Genomic DNA, 17,791 nt, shown 5'->3' with positions numbered 1-17,791 from the left:
TGTCCTAGAAGTTTCCCTTCTTCTAAACCAAATAAAGACTTCTTGGGGTTTAAGGAAATACCATATTTCCTGCATGTTATGAAGATTTGTCTTAGATGTTTCAAGTGTTCTTGGTCAGATTTTGAAAAGGGTGTAAGATCATCTAAGTAAATGACCAAGAAATCATGAATTTCCTTTGCAAAAGCAATGTCCATTGCTCTCTGAAATGTTGCCCCTGCATTTTTCAATCCAAAGGGCATCTTCACATACTTGAAAGTACCCCATGGGGTAGTAAATGCAGTCTTGTCTTGATCATCAGGGTGTACCAGGATTTGATTGAAACCTGAGAAGCCATCCAACAATGATATTCTTGAGGCTCCTACTACTCTTTGAAGGATGTGGTCCATTTTGGGTAAGGGATAATTGTCTTTGAGTGACACTAGGTTCAAATTTCTTAAGTCTACACAAAGTCTAATCTCACCAGTTTTCTTTCTTGTAGGGACCAAATTTGAAATCCACTCAGAAAACCTGATTGGTGCTATGATCCCAGCTTTGAACATTTTTTGTAATTCCTTTTCAATGGAAGGAAGAAGCACAGGATTAATTCTTCTCAATTTCTGTTTGAATGGTTTTTGATCAGGCTTGAGGGGAATGGTGTGCTGGATAACAGAGGTATCATAAGACTTCAAGTCTTCATAACCCCAGGCAAAGACATCTTGGAATTCTTTAAAGAGATCAACATATTTGGGTTTTTGATCAGGGGGCAAAGCAGCAGACAGCTTTATTATTTTAGGCTTGTCAGTGGTACCAATGTTACATTCTTCAATTGTTGCATCTAATGGCTGCATCTTTGGTTTCCTGGGGACATCATTTGAGTCAAAAATGTCCTCTAGTGGGGTAAGGCCTGCTGGAAGAAGATTGTCTTTGAGTTGTATGATTTCATCTTCAGCGTTGCTCAGCTCTTCACAGTCAATTTGGTGAATTTGCTGAATGTTTTCTTTGTCGAAAATGGTTGGACTAAGTAGTTGTTTTGCTGTCCTAGGTGACATTGGGTGGGCAGACTGTTGAAACTGTAATTGTGATTGACTTGCCCCATCAACTGTTTGAGATTGACTTGCTGTCTCAAGGTCAATATTTAATCCTGTAAACTCTTGTTGCAAAGTTAAAAAGTTGTTTATTTGCCTATCATTCTCAAATACTTGCCATTCTTTGACATTGTTTGGAATAGAAGGCCTATATTTGACTTCTGCTGTGAAACAATTGTTGGGTTGTAGTGGGAATTTGAAGGTGCTGGCAAATGTTGCCAAGCTGTGAGCATGGAGATTGTGGCCCCTAGGAATCTTTGTGAGAACAAACTCGGAGAAAGTTTCTAGTATTTCAATTACAGCAGACCTATAGGACCTTAATCTTTTGTCATTGGTGACAAAATCCCCTTTTACTTGTTGAATTACTAGATCAGAGTCCCCCATGATTGAGAGGCTATGTGCTTGTAATGATTTTGCAATCTTGAGGCCTAGTAGCAGAGCTTCATATTCTGCCATATTGTTAGTGCATTTAAAGTTCAATCTATAAGCCCGGCCTTGTGCACAGGCTTTCTCTTTGTTATGTATCCATACTCCAGCTCCTGCCCCTAACTTGTTAACTGAGCCATCAAACTCTAGGACCCACAGACTATCTTGCTGGTCAGGAGATTTTAAATTCTTTTCATGGGATGGCCATGTGAGCATGAGTTGAGGTTTCTTTTCCCATTTGTCTCCTAGGATAATTTCATCATTTGTTTGACAATTTTTGACAACTAAAGGAGGGTGAATGGGTATTGTTGGGCTGATTAAATTTTGGCAGGTGCCACTTGTTTGATCGATGTTTTGTTCTTGTATGGGTGTTTCGGTCTTAATGTCATTGCTTAAGGAATTTGTGCTGTCATTGAAAAGGATGAAGGAGTCTATGTCCGAGTGGACAGCATATATTGGAAAATTTTGAGGCTTTTCTTCACTGCTGACCATATATTTCATGAGTGTTTCCCTATAAAGTCTCTTGGGTTGTCCAAAGACAGAGATGGTTGCATATGACATGTCTAATTGCAGGGAGCCTTGGAGCTTGGCTCCCCATGATCTTGATAGGAGCATTCCATATTTGGGTGGGATATCAGCAACAACAACATCCATTAGAATGGTTTTGTTGGGGAATTGAACCAGGGACACACATAAATCCTTAATTAGGCCCAAGCATTTGACTTGACTAGAATCAAAAGAAAACAGGTCTTTGTATGGTCTTGTTATATCCAAGTTTAATCTTTCCATGACTGCTTTTGGCATAAGGTTGTGAGATGCACCTGAGTCAAACATTGCATTATGCAGTATTTTATCATGAACATGCAAGCTGACATAAAAAGGCAAAACTCCTGTGACTACTGTTTTTCCATCTACCTCTGGGCCAAACAGTAATTCTGGAGTGTCATCTAGCACATTTACATCATCTTTGTTGTTGGTGAGCTGAAGGGATTTTTTGATCTGTTGCTTATATATGTCATGCTTGGCTAGCTCTGAAAGGGGAATTGCTATCTTTAACTTTCCAATTTCTGTTCCTAGGTCAAAAGGTTTATCCACCTGAATTTTAGAGTCACGGATAGCAGTCCTTTCTCTGTTCATTGAATCTTCTTGTTGGATTTCATCTTGATTTTGGAGCCTGCCCCTCATGTTGATGTCTTGAGGGGTAATGTTCGGACTTGGGTGGGATGATGAGGTTGCCAAGGGTTGTTGTGGTGTGGACGGTATTTCAGTGACCTCCTCAACCACTACTTCTTTTGTAGGTAAGTTTGTTTTGTCATTAGGTTCAGTGACTAAGGTTTCTTTAGATTGTTGTTTCTCCTTTATCTTCTCAGGCTGATTTGCATTTACAGTCCGACTTCTTAGTTTGTATTGTTTATGGACTTCATAGACAGCAGTATCATACCCTTGTTTAAAGTCAAAAGACTCTCCTGATTGTGTTTGGAATGTTTTGTTTTCATCCTCCTCATGGTCTTCTTGTGTTAAGAAAACATGGCTTTTACCATCCAGACCTATTAAGTTGATGTCAGGATCTTCATTGAGCTGATTAGCTGAAGAAGTTTCTGCATAATTTTCTTGAAAAGGGGGTCTGATATCTTGGTCAGCGCCTGTCTTCCCTATATTGGGGTTCTGTGTTCTCCTAAAATTTGGGTTTCTAGGAGGATTGTTTTGTGGTGCCTCCCATGATGACTTTCTTTCAACTGATTCCACTCTTTCACCTAGTCTCTTCATGCTGTTTAGTATTGCATCCAACTTTTGATCAAAACCTGAGGGCTCTTCTTTGAAACCAACCTTCTTTTCCAGCTTTGCCCTGTTTCTTTTGGCAATTAGGTTGGCCTCTACAGTGACTGCAACTCTTTGGGCTTCTGCAAGGGTTGGAGGGTCTCTTTCTCTCAACTGATAGGCCATATCAGAATCAAAACCATCAGGGAAGTTATAAAGGGCCAAATCAGGAGGGGGCCTTAAGTTCTGGGGAATAGCATTGTATATGTTGTTAAACCTAGCACAATACTCCAACACCGTTTCTTGGGGACCTCTTTTAATAGTGTTATATTCACCAAGTATATGGTGCGGATCTCTCTTTTTCTCCCATCTGTTGGTGAATTCCTGGTATAGAACTTCAGGGGTTGCAATGGAATTTGCATTTAAGGATCTAAACCAAGTTCTAACATCCCCAGTTAAGCTTTGAACAAAAATTCTCATCCTAACACTGTCATCATCTATTTCATAGGTCTCAAAGTGGTCTTGCATCTTTTTAGCATGCTGGATGGCTGTCAAAGGGCCATGGGAGTCAAAAAATGAGAGTCTAGTTTGGTAGTCTTGGGGTAGAGCTGGAGCATTGGCTGGTATCTGCAGCGGTGCATATCTGTTAGCCATGTTTATGGGATTTATAGGGTTAATAGGAACAAATGGGACAACAGGGATTACAGGTGTAACCGGGTTAAGAGGATGGGTAATAAGTGGGGAACTGGTTGAGGGAGTGTGTGCAGATGGTGAAGATGGGAGAGAAGGGCTGTGAGGTGTTGATGATGAGCTAGGGGAATTAGGTGTGGAACGGAAAAGGACTTTACAAGGAGTTGGAATGAGGATAGGTTGGTCTAAACTTATATCTGAATCAGCAAGCTTCTCCTGCTTTTGCTGTCTCCTTATGTTCTTTGGTATGATATTTGGGTTATCGACGATGATGGGTTGATTAGGGTCAGGGTTTGCCCTAGTGTGCCTTGGGTTTCTTTTGGGAGCCAGCTTCTAAGTATTCTTTAGAACTTTATACAGAAAGTTTTGTATGTACAAGGACTAGGTAAGAATTCTGGAATGACTATATATTTCTCAAAGCTAGTATGAAGTTTCCCTAGTTAGCTCTTCCCTAAAGCTGTCCCTGTGTTTACAGAAACAGTCCTGAGGCCTCTTGGCTAGTTTCAGGCTTGATGGTAGCTTTTGGAAATAGATAGTAATTGAAGAAACCTTAGTGTCCCCAGTGGAGTCGCCATTTATGTTAACACCCAGGTTGTTCCCTATGACTCCCAAGGGAATACGGCCGGGGTAACCACTAACCAATCTTTGGATCACTGTTCCTAGCCAAACTGTGATCAGAGAGGGCTCTCTCTTTATGATTTGCAACTGTTTGTTATAGGGTTTTAGGCTAGCTATTATGTACTGATTTTTTTTTTTTTTTTGTTTATGTTTTGGTTGATGAAACTCCTTTTATGTTTTAGGTTCTATTGATGTAGTTTTCAGAGAGGTTGAGTACCATTGGGCAATGGAGTCTGTGGCTACAAGTGTTTAAAGCTTTGAGATGAAAGATGGAACTTACAGGGCCATTAGAGTGCTTAATAGAACAGGTTTTTTGATTAAATTACTGGAAACAGGTAATACAACAGTGAAAGCATTTAAGAATTTTCACTTGTTATCTATATGTTCCCAACAGACAGCTTTAAGAGGAGAAAACAGAGGTCTTAGGGGAAAAATTGAATCCCTGAGAATGACTGTCACAGTAAAAGACACAGTTTTGAAATGCAGCAATTAAGAATTACAATTCTGTCACTGTATCTGAGGAAAACATGTATAATAGCTCAGTTTGAGTCCAGGGTAAACATTGTTAAATCCTGGGACTATCCTTTCACCTTGCTATCAAGTGTAAAAACATTTAAACAACAAAAGAGAACAAAAGACTCAAAAACACATGACAAAGAGATTTGAGAATACTTGCTGTTTTATGCAACACCCTGGAATCCTGTAACATTCATCTCTCACCACCATACATCAAATAACACCGAGCCTTGGAAATTCCATTCTTCCTTTGTATTAATTCTCTGAAAATATTACAATGAGCTAGAGCCTTTTCAAAGAAAATAACAACAACCCTTTTCACTGCTGTGAAGGGTGAATATATACTTGCGGTCATTTACAAAATATCTGAGTCCTGAGTTATCTCAGATTTTACTTTCTTACCAACTACTTAAGATATTATGGCCAAAATCTAATGCAGCATTGACTACAGAGTACAGGCATTTTAATGCTCTGTCAGAAGATATTTTAGCCTTTGGAGACAGCTAAGTCGGTCGAAATATTCTGAGTAAATGCTGGAACATCTGTCTTTAATGCTTTGTACGCTGTGCTTTGGACTTGTCACCTGTGACTGTGACTGTTGCTTGTGGTGAGTCAATGGTCCAGCTGAGTTGGCTTAGCCTCTGCTTCTTCCCTGTGTCTATCTTTCCTCAAAACTGTGCCTGCGCATGTATGCTTATTTGCCTGTAGAAATAGCGTTACTGATTCTGGCCTGACAGAACTGTTTGTGTCAAATTTCTCCAGGCATCCTGTGTGGGCAGTTGGTGTGCTAGGATTGCACCCAGAGTTTCATCTGCTTCTGTAAATTTGAAGAAGTTAGGTGGTGTGTCAAACAGATGGTCCACTTCATTCATTAGGAAAAACAGGTTTTCCACCCTGTCATACATACTCTGCCCTGTGGCTGGCCCTGGCTCTGCTGAAGTGCTGGGTGGTTGTGCAATTTCTGCCACTGCATGGGCATCAATCCTCTTGTTATAATTGTCCAGGGTGAGCAGTCTTCCTACACTGCTTAAGATGCTGGGGAGGCCTCTGTTCTGCAGAGTCACGAATTTTTCCAGGAATCTATTGATCTCAGTTTGCATATCCTGGGTCCTCCTCTCCAATGTTCCAACTAAGTTCCTTAATGTAACGACTCTCTTTGCTACAGCAATTGCTTCTGTCCTGTTAGTGATTCCCATGACAGCTAATTGAGAGCTAGTCTTATAGTTCAGAGTGTTGATTATCCTTGTAGCAGCTTCTGGCATGTGTCCAAGGCTCGCCCTGGCTCTCTGTATTTCTTTATTTGCTTTAGTGATGAGCACCATTTGCTCATCCATGGTCTCAATATATTGCCACTGTTTGGCAATGGACCTTCCAATGTTGCTCCATAGCACTGCTTTCATTTCAGCTGTCACCTTTTCTAGTGCAAGCTCCTTCTCTAGTTCAGCAATTCTCCTCTTAAGAGCTTTTACCTCTCTGTCCTTGGCTGCCTCATTCTGTTTGCTCTTGTCAAACCTTTCATTTACCTTAGTCAAGGTTTTCTTAAGCTCATCCAGCTCTTTGATTTGAGATTCCATGGCTTGGATCTCAGCTTGCAGCTTTTGCATGTCTAAGCTAGCAGCCTGTTCTGATGTTGTAGTTGTTGCTGCTGTGGATGGTGCTGTAGCTTCTGTTTGCTGAGGGGGAGGAGTAGTCTTTGGAGGGATTTCCTCAAGATTTATTATGACAGGAGGAGGCTGGGAGGGTTGGCCCTCTTCTCTTTGCTTCAGTGTTTCCTGTAGTGCTGCCTTTGCAGCTTCAGTTTGTCCCAGCTGGTCTTGAGTCCTAACCAGCTCTTTGTATAGGGATACCAGCAGATCTGTAGCATCTTTCTCTTGCCTTTGCTGGGCAACTTCATCTGTCTGTGGGTGGATGGTGGCCGGGAGTTTGATTTTCTTTCTTAGGGCTGCCATGTCTGCATCCCTTATCTTCAGGAGCTCTTGAATGCCTTTGACATCTTTAGGGTCATGCCCTATCTCTATGATTACCTCTTCCAAGGACTTGATCCTATTGTCCTTGGCTTGTGATGAAGCTCTTTCTAACTCCAGCTGAGAAGCTGTGTTGTCCAGGCTGCTCTTTAATTTATAATTCTCCAATGTCTCATCTGCCAGGGAGGCATACACCATTTCACCAGTCTGCTTATGTAGTTCAATCTTGTCCATGGGGTGTATGTCTTTGGCAAGAACCTCCATGTTGGTTCTCAGATAGTCTGAGGTGGACTGAGGCTGCAAAGTTGTAGGCATGAAGTGGCTCATTATCATTTTGCCTTCGCTCACATCGAAAGCAGACATGAGTCTTTGCTGGTTGCTAGGAGCTAGGTTCAACAAGTGATCGTACAGCTGCACTTTTATTGGATCACTCCTCCTTTTTATGTCAATGAATTGCTGTTTTATACTTGACTGCCCCTTTCTTGTTTGACCGGAGGAGCTGACCTCTCCTCCCATTGTCATGTCATGTCCTCGCTGGGATGAGCTGGCCGAAAGTTCTCCACTAGGTGGGCCCATGCCCATGGCTTGCCTTACTGCAATGTCCTCCTCTTGGGAGTCATTCAGTCTCTGTCTCTTCTCACCCCTGATGAAAGATGAGGTGTGGGGGGTCTCTCTCTCCCTTTTCCTTGTCACATCCTCCTTTTGTGGTGTTTGGAGGACTGATGTGTCAATATTGGTATCTGTCCTGGGAGGCACATTTGTTTGAGGCTGCTGCTCAGTATTGCCAGGTTGATCTGTCCCCTTTTCCTGCTGCAAGGGCTGTTCACTGGACTGTGCCTTTTCTTGTTGCTGTCCCAGTTCTTGCTGTTCCATTTCCTCTTGCTGCTGTAGCAAGGTGTCCACTTGTTCCTCTGTCAATACAGGTGGCTGTTCCACCTGTTTACCTTTGTCTTTGCTTGCTGCCTGGGATGTCTTCTCAGTGGTTTGCTGCTGTGCTGCTGAAGATCCAGCAGCTGTTCCACTTTGCTTTCTGTAGGAGTGGGGCACCTGTGCACAAGTTTCCAAGTCAGTTTCCTTTTGTACATTCCTGGCTTCTTTCTCAAGCAGTTCTACCTCAGTGAGTTGTTCTATTAGTGTACCCTCTTCCCAATCTAGTGCATTGGCATACTTTTCTATTTCCGGTTGTCTTTTATGTGCATAGTTGCCCAGTCTGTATCTAATTCTCCTGAGGGAAATACTATGATTGGGGTCATAAGGAATCCACTCAAAACTGGTCTGCAATCTGAGGCCTTCCAGCATGCTGTGTGCCTCTTTCCATCCTTCCTCTTTCTTGTTATACAGGAAGGAACCTAGCTGACTTCTTACCTTCAATTGTGACTTCTTGTTTCTACTCTGAAAGTGAAGGTAATCTGAGTTCCCAAACTGCCTGAAATACTCCAGGGCAAAAAGCCTCATGGGGACATACCTTGGCAATCTAAATGGGTTCAATTCACAGCCATATATCCTAATGACTGTGTGGTTCTGGTAGAAGTACCAGTTGCCAATGTTGTAGGATTTGTTCAGATGTAGAATCCTCCTCATTTCATCGGTTAATCTAGGAGGAGGAGTACCTTGCAGAACTGTTAGGGCCGGATGAACAAATAGATCAATGAACTCACAGTATGTATAGGGTGATACTGAGGTAAAATGAAACACAGAGGTCCAGAAAACAACTGATCTTGGGCTTCCTTGGGCATTGAGTGGCCTCAAAGGAACTGAGAAGGTAGCTGGCTGATAGAAAAGAAATAAATGATAGATATATGAGGAGTACCTAAACAGCCTCTCCCTTTTCAAATTCATGAACTGATCATGGATTTTCTCTGCTATGTAAGTTGCATAATCATATTGCACAGCTGGAGGCTTACCAGGGGCAAACATGGACAGCATTGCCATTATACTTTCATCTACATCTTCCAGCCCCCTGAACCCTAGGACATAGCTAATTAGGTCCACCAGCATTCTGCCCAACTCATTCAGACAATGGTACCCAATAGGAGGGGTTCTGACTGTTTCAGAGCCTGATATGACGAACAGTTGGTTGATTTTGATAATCTGGTCACTGGACAGCTTGATCCCTGTGTTAATCAGATTCTGCATGGACAGAGGGGTCAATTTCTTGGCTGTATTGAAGTGCAGCATCTGGTTTATGCTCTCTGGGGTGATCTGGAACAGGACTAGGCCTGTGGGGCTTATGACTGCCCTTTGGCTGGGGTCATAGCATTCCTGGCAGCTGTAAATGAGCTCTGGCATTGGATTGACTTGGGGAAGGTTGTATATGGGCAAATTTGACTCCCAAATCCCCAAGATATCTGCTCCACTATGGTGCTGGGCTCTTAGTTCATTCAGCATTAACACATTATACTTGGTTCCCATAGGAAACCAATCCAGCATTTGGTAGTCCATGTCTCCCAGGGCTTTCCATGCTAGTTCTTGGTGAGGTGCATTGATGGGCTTAATGTTTAGTGCAATAGGGGTCTTCATAGCTGTTCAAGTTACTAGAATTGCAAATAGACAGGTGGAGTGGTGAAAACACAGTCTGGAGGCAATCTTCTATGGATATAGTTTGAGGTTTTGAATGTTGAAGGGGAATTCTCTCAGTAGCAATTGAAATACTACTGGATTCTAGCGATAGAACCTCTCTGTGGTGTGACTGAACTCTCTAACAGGGTGGAATATGTCTATTAGCAATTTCTGCCGGGAAAACGCAGAATTACAGAGGTTTAATGAGAATTGCAGGTTTTTAGAGCTCTGCCAGCGTTTCTTGGCCCTCACAGTGACAATGCTGGATGAATGAAAGGGAATGAACGGTGTAAATCTAGTCTTTATGGTCCCATTATCCCTGTGAGCAATTTTGAGCTTAATGAAGGTCGTATGGAGGGCGAAATGGTCTAAATACCTGTAATTCGACGAGCAGAGGTTGAAACACAGGTGCACAGGTGCTTTTTGAGGAGGTCGCCGGGCAAATCAACTGGTTGGCGAAAATTCGAGCTCAAACGGTCAAGCAGAGCGCTCAGTAAAAACACAGTGTAAATGGTAAAAATACGGGAAAATTTGGTAAATATGGCTCATTTTACCATTTGGCGCTTTTTTCTGCTGACGTCAGCATGACGTCATTGGTGGGTCATGGTGAGGTGACGTCAGCTGACGTCATCAGGCGACGTGGCGGTGGGCGACTGGTCAAAGGTTTAGGCGAGGTGGCAGCCTAGTCAGCAGTGAGGTGGGCCAATAATATAAGCGGGTACGGGCAAGCAACGACGTGGCGGTGAATTAACGGCGGGTAGGTGGCGGTTTAACGTGCAGCGGTCACGGTTAAGGCCTTAACCGTTGCAGTCTCCGGGGCGGTTAAGGTACGGCACGGAGGATGTCAGAGCGGGCTCCGAGATAGTTTAACGCCCGACGCGTGGAGGAGGCGTGACAAGGCGCAACGTCACTTCCCCGGAAGTTAACGTGCGGTCACGGGAGGCGCTCCGATATTGCTGTAGGCCGTCAGATCTGGTGGGCTTGATCCGACGGCTGGCGGAGGGGTAACATGCGCCTTTGATATTATGGGCGGAAAAATCAAAATTTGTGGGTTTTATGTGGGTTTTTTCAAATGTTTTGATTAAACCACAATGCGGTAGGATTGGGAAACGTGCCAGAGGCGGGCATTTGACCTTTGCAAAGGTTTTATAGGCAAAATGGGTTCGGAAAGTGGGTTTTAGCAATGCAGAGGTGATTTGAAGGCAAATTGTCTTGCAGCAAAAGGGAAATGGGTGGAAAAGGTTCACCAAAGTGGCCAGATGCCATTTGGCCCCTTTTTTGAAAAATACACGGCTATTATGCCTAGGGGAGGGAATATACATAAGATTTGGGGTTTTATACACCTTAGTGTTAATACTATTAGGGGTAGGGGTAAGATAAGGGATGTTATATAGTAGAATTAGGAGTTAATATGAATGAAGGAGGGGGATTTAGAAAGGGAGTGTTAGTGATGGAGTAGAGAGGGAAAGAGAGGAAGTTAGTGATGCTCTTTGCTGTAATTTCATGAACTTCACCACTTTGCTTGCTGACAGATCGATTGCCTTGGCAAGAGACCTATGGATACTTGTGTAATGGTGATCATATTCTTTCTGCAACCACAACTGCCTACCCAACTATTTTGCCTAGCATTTTTTGTTTCTTCTTGAAGGGGCACTTGAACTTGCAACCCTCAATTGCCTTTTCTTTTCTTTGGCTTTTTCCTCTTTTTCTCTATCTACTTCTACCCTTATGTCCTCCAAGGTCCCAGATTAAACTTTTGGGAACCTTTGCTTCTCTACCTAAGCTACTTGTCTGCCAAGATTAAGCTGTTTGGACAGACCTCTTTCTCTATTCTACAACTCAAAATTGAAACATGGCATGATCCAGATTAAACTGTTGAATCATCCACAAAAATTGAAATAAGGTCCTCAATACTTGAAACACTTACCCAGCTCTTGCTTTCTAGGAAATATGGGATCTTTGGGATACCAAAGCAGAGCATATTTGGCTTTTCTCTTGCCAATCATGAAATATGAAACCTATTACTATAGGTATCCAACAAGTCACACCAAAGAACACAAGATGTAAGGTGGAAACCCAATGTGGGTGAAAACCACCTGCTGCAATATGTCTCTATCTTCTTTCAATTTAGAAACTTCTTTTACAATGATTTTGTACTGGTGCAGTCCTTTACCAGTACGCAGGCTGCAACCTGCAGAGAGCTACAACTCTCTCTCTCTCTCGTTTTCCAGTCTACTCCTGGAAGGGAGCTACAACCCCCTACTTCTTTTCATAAAGCATCAGATAATCAACAAGTACATAACAGATATAGATCACTACAGATATCAGATCAGCAACAATAGAACTAACCCAGAACACCTTATCAATAGAGAAATTCAATCAACAGAACATCTTAAAACAGAGACGCAGTTTTTCTTTCTGTGGCCTGCGACCAGACGCCGTTAACCTTCTGCTACTCTGCGTCCACACGCAGATATCCTTCTGCTCTGCTGCGTGCCCACGCACTGTTCCTTTGACTGCTCTGCGTTCTGTTGCACCCAAAGATACTATCGCGCTGCGTCTTTCGCTACAGAGACGCACCTGAAAACACTATCGCGCCGCGTCCTTCTGCTTCAGAGACGCACCTGAACCTTGATCACCCTGCGTCCCCACGCAGGTCTCTCTCTACTGTGCTGCGTCTCGGCGCACTTGCCCTTTACAGTACCTGCGTCCCGGCGCACTTTCCCTTCACTGAACCTGCGACCCTTTAGATATAAATGATATGAAGGCTTCAGGACAAACCCAAACAGTCAGATCTACAGATCTGATCATACGCCATAGAGATCACAGTCCATTAGAAGATTCGCCCTCTTAGATCTGGACTAGATCTCACCAAATAAGATATTCAACCCAAGACCATTGCACAATCCAAATGAACTTCTTTGCTTTATATAGGCAAGCTCCTCCCCAAAACATGGAACAATACCACGAGCCGACACCATAGAAACATAAAACCGTCGGCTAGATACCACACAAGAAACCCCCACGTGCTTTTCTCTGCCTTGAAATGTGTGCACTGGGTAGACGCACCCCCTGAACGGCTGGCCGGCGTCCCTGGACGTGGGTTCTGCATGGTATACCTGCGGGGACGCACTTTCTGAACCGATTGCCTGCGTCCTTCTTAATTTTTCAACAAACTGAGAGCCTTACCACTGGAGTTGCCATCAAGTACAACATCTGTAACATACAGTCATACCAGATAACATAATGCCAACAACCTGCCCTATGCACTCCACTGCAGTGGTTAGTGCACTTAGCTACAGATTACTAGGCCTCTGTGCACTCAGCCGTAGAGTCTTCTCCTACTCTATGACCCAAAGAAATGACTTAAACTTCGACTCAATCAATTTATTAGATTCATATTGCTTCCTTCATCTTTATACACTTAGAGCTTCGCTCCATTTATACAATCCCATGGTCCGCAAACCATGGGTAGATCTTTCAAATGGACATTACATTACAAAAACAAGGGCAGACAACCCTATGACTCTATTATGACTTCGAGCTTCGCGCCCAAAAATCGCAGAGTCTTTACAATGGAATTAGTCAAAACTTGGGCTTTAAGCCCCAAAAAATGCCTTAGGGGGATTCCATGCTCAACGGGCCCCCAACACAAACATCGTGACTCACCCTTGAGTCACCCTGTCGGTGCGGATATCTTCATGCGGAGAGCCTTCAACTTTGCTCGAACAACTGCAAGGTCGGCAACACACTGAGCGGCTGCCTGCTGAATATCATGTACATGTTGTTCTGAGACCACAGTGTCAGAACTGCTTCCCTGGATCTATTCCTACATCCCCTACATTTGTTTATAGTCCCACTCCTTCTTCTGGCTACTTGGAGCACAAAGACTGTGCTTCTCTCAGCTAGTCAGATAGTCGGGCCACCCATGTATGCCTTCAACCGACTACCATTCACTTTTCCTAGGAAAGGTTCTACATTTAGCTTTACCAGCTACATCGCACCTCTGTCTGTGACCTCCTTAACAACATATGGTCCTAGCTAATGCATTCTGAACTTTCCTGAGAATTTATCAAACTTACTGTCATATAGTAAAACTAAATCTTTTACCTTGAAGGTGCGCAACTTAATATGGTGATCGTGCTAGGCCTTTTTGCGCTGCTTTTGTACCTGCTGATGGAAGCCAGCCAAGAACCGTTCCTCTTCAAGTTCTTCCAACTGTACGAGCCTCTCTTCCAGGGCTCTGCGGTCCGTCATACCTGTGAGTGCTGCTATGCATAGACTAGGCACAATATACTCCATTGGCATGATAGGTTCTACACCATAGACCAACTGGAAAGGTGTCTAGCCTACTAGTTTTTTTCACGTTGTCCTATAAGCCCATAGTACTGTAGGAACGCGCAGGTCCCAATCACTCCACTACGCGTTGCATACTTTGGTCAGCACAGTCTCCAGTATTTTGTTAAATACTTCTACCATTCCATTGGCTTGGGGGTGATACGGTGTGCTTTTTTGATGATACACCTAAAACTCTTCTGTCAGCACACTGATTGTTTCGTTTAGGAAATGTGTACCGCGATCGCTCATCAGGATCTTCAAACATCCAAATCGTTTCAATACATGTTTGAATAGAAACTTCACAATTGTGGTGGCCGTGCAATATTTTACCGGTTGCGCTTCTGCCCAATGAGTCAAGTACTCTGTCGCAGTGATAATTTATCTCACACCCGTCTTTCCTTGAGGTTTGATAGGCCCTACAAATTTGATCACCCACTTTTCAAAGAGCTACAATGTCGTTTGCAGATTCAAAGGAATCTTGTCCCTCCGTGATGGTTTACCTGTTCTTTGACATATATCATAGGCCTTACAGTGTGCTTTTGAATCCTAATGAAGGGTTGGCCACCACAACCCTGCGTGGAGAATATTTTGTGCAGTCACTCGCCCTACATAGTGTCCTCCTGCAGTGCCTCTATATGCTTCTGTGAGGATCTGACTTCATTCGAATTGAGGTACATACCTTCGGAGTATCTTGTCATTGCCCATCTTATATAGGTGCCCCACAATGACAGAAGAATCTGTTGCGCACACCACCAGTTCCTTCTTCTGCTAGACAGAGTATTCTTTCTGTGCAATTCTAGTCGTGAGAAAGTGGATTATGTCTTCAAAGTGCCCATCTACTATGCACATAGAAAAGAGCTGTGCATCAAGTAATCCTTCTTCCAAACTAGAAGGTTCCTCTCCCGTCTCAATGCGCGACAAGTGACATGGTCCTGCATTCAGGCGTCCCAACTTCACAACGACCTCAAAATCATATTTTTGGAACAATAAGGTCCATCTGCATATGCACTACCCCAACAAAGTCTTATTGACCAAGTATTTTAGCATGGAATAGTCTGTATACATCTTGAAGTGTCCCGCTAGAAAATAGTACCGATATTGTTGGAGTGCATACACCATAGCCAATCCCTCGCATTCAGTGGTGGAATAGTTCTTTTCTGCTTTAGAAAATCTTCGACTCACGAACGTGATAGGGCGATCCAAGCCCTCTCCACCCTCCTCTGTTAGTACCGCTCCCAGTACTATACACGATGCATCAACATGGACATGAAACTCCTTGTCCCATTTTCGGAAGACGAGCTTTTAGTACATCTAGGCTCTTCATGTAGTCATCATTCCAGCAGAATGTAACATCTTTTTTCAACAGCTTCTCCATTGGTGGGGTGATCTGGGCATAAATTTTGATGAACTTCCTGTAATACCCCGTATGACCCAAGGTAGTGTGCAGCTATTTGACACTTTGCGGTGATTCCAAATTTAGAATTACCGCAATCTTCGCGGGGTCTACCATCAGTCCCTATTTGCAAACCACATGTCCCGACAGGTTCTCAAAGGGAATGAGGAACGTACACTTCATGAGATTCAACGTCATTTGGTGTCATTGGCAGGTATCTAGCATTAAGCATAATCTCGCTACATGGTGCTTAACCAAGCCAAACATAGTCCAATCATCCAGATAAAGTTCCAGGAACTTGTGGATATATTCCTTGAATGTTGCAACAACTACGCGCAAAAATATGGTCGGCACGTTCTTCAACCCAAACAGCATAATGGTGTATTGAAAGCAGCCCCACTCAGTCGCGAAGGTGGTCTTGCTCCTATCTTGCAGCACGATTTTGATGTGATGGTATCATGAGAACTGATCAGTAAAATAATATGCTTCTTGCTCGTTGACATTTTCCAATACTTTATCTATGAACAGAGTTGGGAATGGGTCATTCACACATGCATCATTCAATTTTCTGATGTCCACGCATATTCTTATCTCACCCTTATGCTTCTTTTCCTGCACTACCATAGGGATTACCCAATCGGATCCTTCCACAGGCTCAATGATTCTAGTTGCGAGCATCTTATCTAGTTCTATGCAGACTTTCTCCTTATACTTCAAATTCAAATGGTAAGGCCTCTGCTTAACTGGCTTCGCGTCAGGCCTTAATTTGATTCGCATCATTCCTAAATCTTTGATGATTCCTTTCAAGTCTGTGATCTTGGTGGGGAATAGGTCCTGGTACTTGCAGAGTAACTGAGCGACTTTATCAACCATCGCATCATCCCTGTAATCGCCGAGTGTTGTGTACTTATGTTCGGCTCCCATGCCAACGTTTACCTGCTTTTTTTTAGGGGCATGTTTATGTCAGGGTCTTCAATTAGTGGCCCTTGAACCTCGCGATAACCTTCAGTTTCTGGAATGTTAACTTTTCACGGATCCTAGTCATCTTCTTTAGTTTTTATGTTATAACACTCCAGCGCGCAGCTCAGCTTATTCGCCCATTCTGGCTGAATCATTTCTATTGGGTCTTGTGGTGTTTTAAAGATAGCTGCTTTTATTGCTTGTAGCACGTCATCAATAATATCCCACCAATAATCCTCAAATGTGAAGGTTAACAGGAACCCTTCGTGCAAGATATCCCATTCACTCATCCCATAGTGGAGCTCCATCTCTACGTACCAGTTCATGGGTATAACATCTAGGGTTTGATAGAACAGGTGCACCCAATCAGGTTGCGGCTCTTCCCCATAGGCCTTTGTCCACATAGCGAGGTGCATGTGTGGATCATCCTGTCCATCATACTTGCCTTTTAATCACTTCTGAGGCTTCCCAAACCGCATGCACATCATTCTTCTGCATTCGTGCCAGTCCTCAAAGCTTCCTTGCTGCCTACCCCACCACCTCGCGGGCGTAGTGCACAGTACCCATTTCAAAGCCTCAAACCGTTATTGTTCTGACACCTCTCTTTCAAATCTGTTTAGGAATTCATCTACCTCACTTAACCCATCGTACATAGGCAGATCCCTTACCTCTATCGATATGTAGTGTAATGATCTCGTCATCATGTTACAGTTCAACATGGTTACCTCGTGTAATGTGTTCTACCATTGCTTTATCTCCTTGTCAGAATTTGATGTATAGGAGCTTTCGCACTCCCATGAGATTCATCCATCCGTATTGGGATTCACCCTGTCTTGCTCTCGCATGATTATCTTGTAGATGCAGTCCAAGTCATCATCACTTTCATAGTCACACACTGCCTCCGTGTAGCACGATCCTTCTGCAGGGTCCAATGGTACTACTACGCGCAAAGATTTTTTCTCAAAAATCATCTTGCGCTTCTTCAGATTTATCACCCCATTCATGTCAGTGGCCCAATCTATCCCTAATAGCGCAGGGTAGGGATTGCTGTCATTAACAATCTCTATCACCTCAAAATCTTCGAGCGTGCTTACTCCTTCAATATCCACTGTGATTCCCTACAATCTTCCCATAGGTAAGATCTTTTGCTGGTTCACCATATGCAGTTGCATAAGAGACCATTGCAGCGTAGGCCTTCCAATGCACTCCCATGTTTGCTTCGACAGAATGTTCGCGTCTGATCCTAGGTCCAGAATCACTTGGTCCATCTCAAATTCCGCAATATGCATGATCAATCTCATCTCTCTCCATATCCTCGTCGTGTGCTTTCCAATCTTTCGGACTATGCGTGGTTTGCTTGGAATGGTCACAATGCATCTATTTATGAGTTTGTGTAGTCCCTTTACAGCCTTGCTGTCACACAACGGCTTCATGAATGTTTCCATGAACATTGTGAGCATCGATTGGTCCATGTTTAGCTTCGGTCTGTCTTTGCTTCCTAAAGT

Source organism: Pinus tabuliformis, chromosome Q (genome assembly GCF_031772625.1).
Source record: "Pinus tabuliformis cultivar Carrire ecotype Pingquan chromosome Q, CPIR1, whole genome shotgun sequence".
Lineage (NCBI taxonomy): Eukaryota > Viridiplantae > Streptophyta > Pinopsida > Pinales > Pinaceae > Pinus > Pinus tabuliformis.
Note: the sequence above shows the minus strand (reverse complement) of the source record.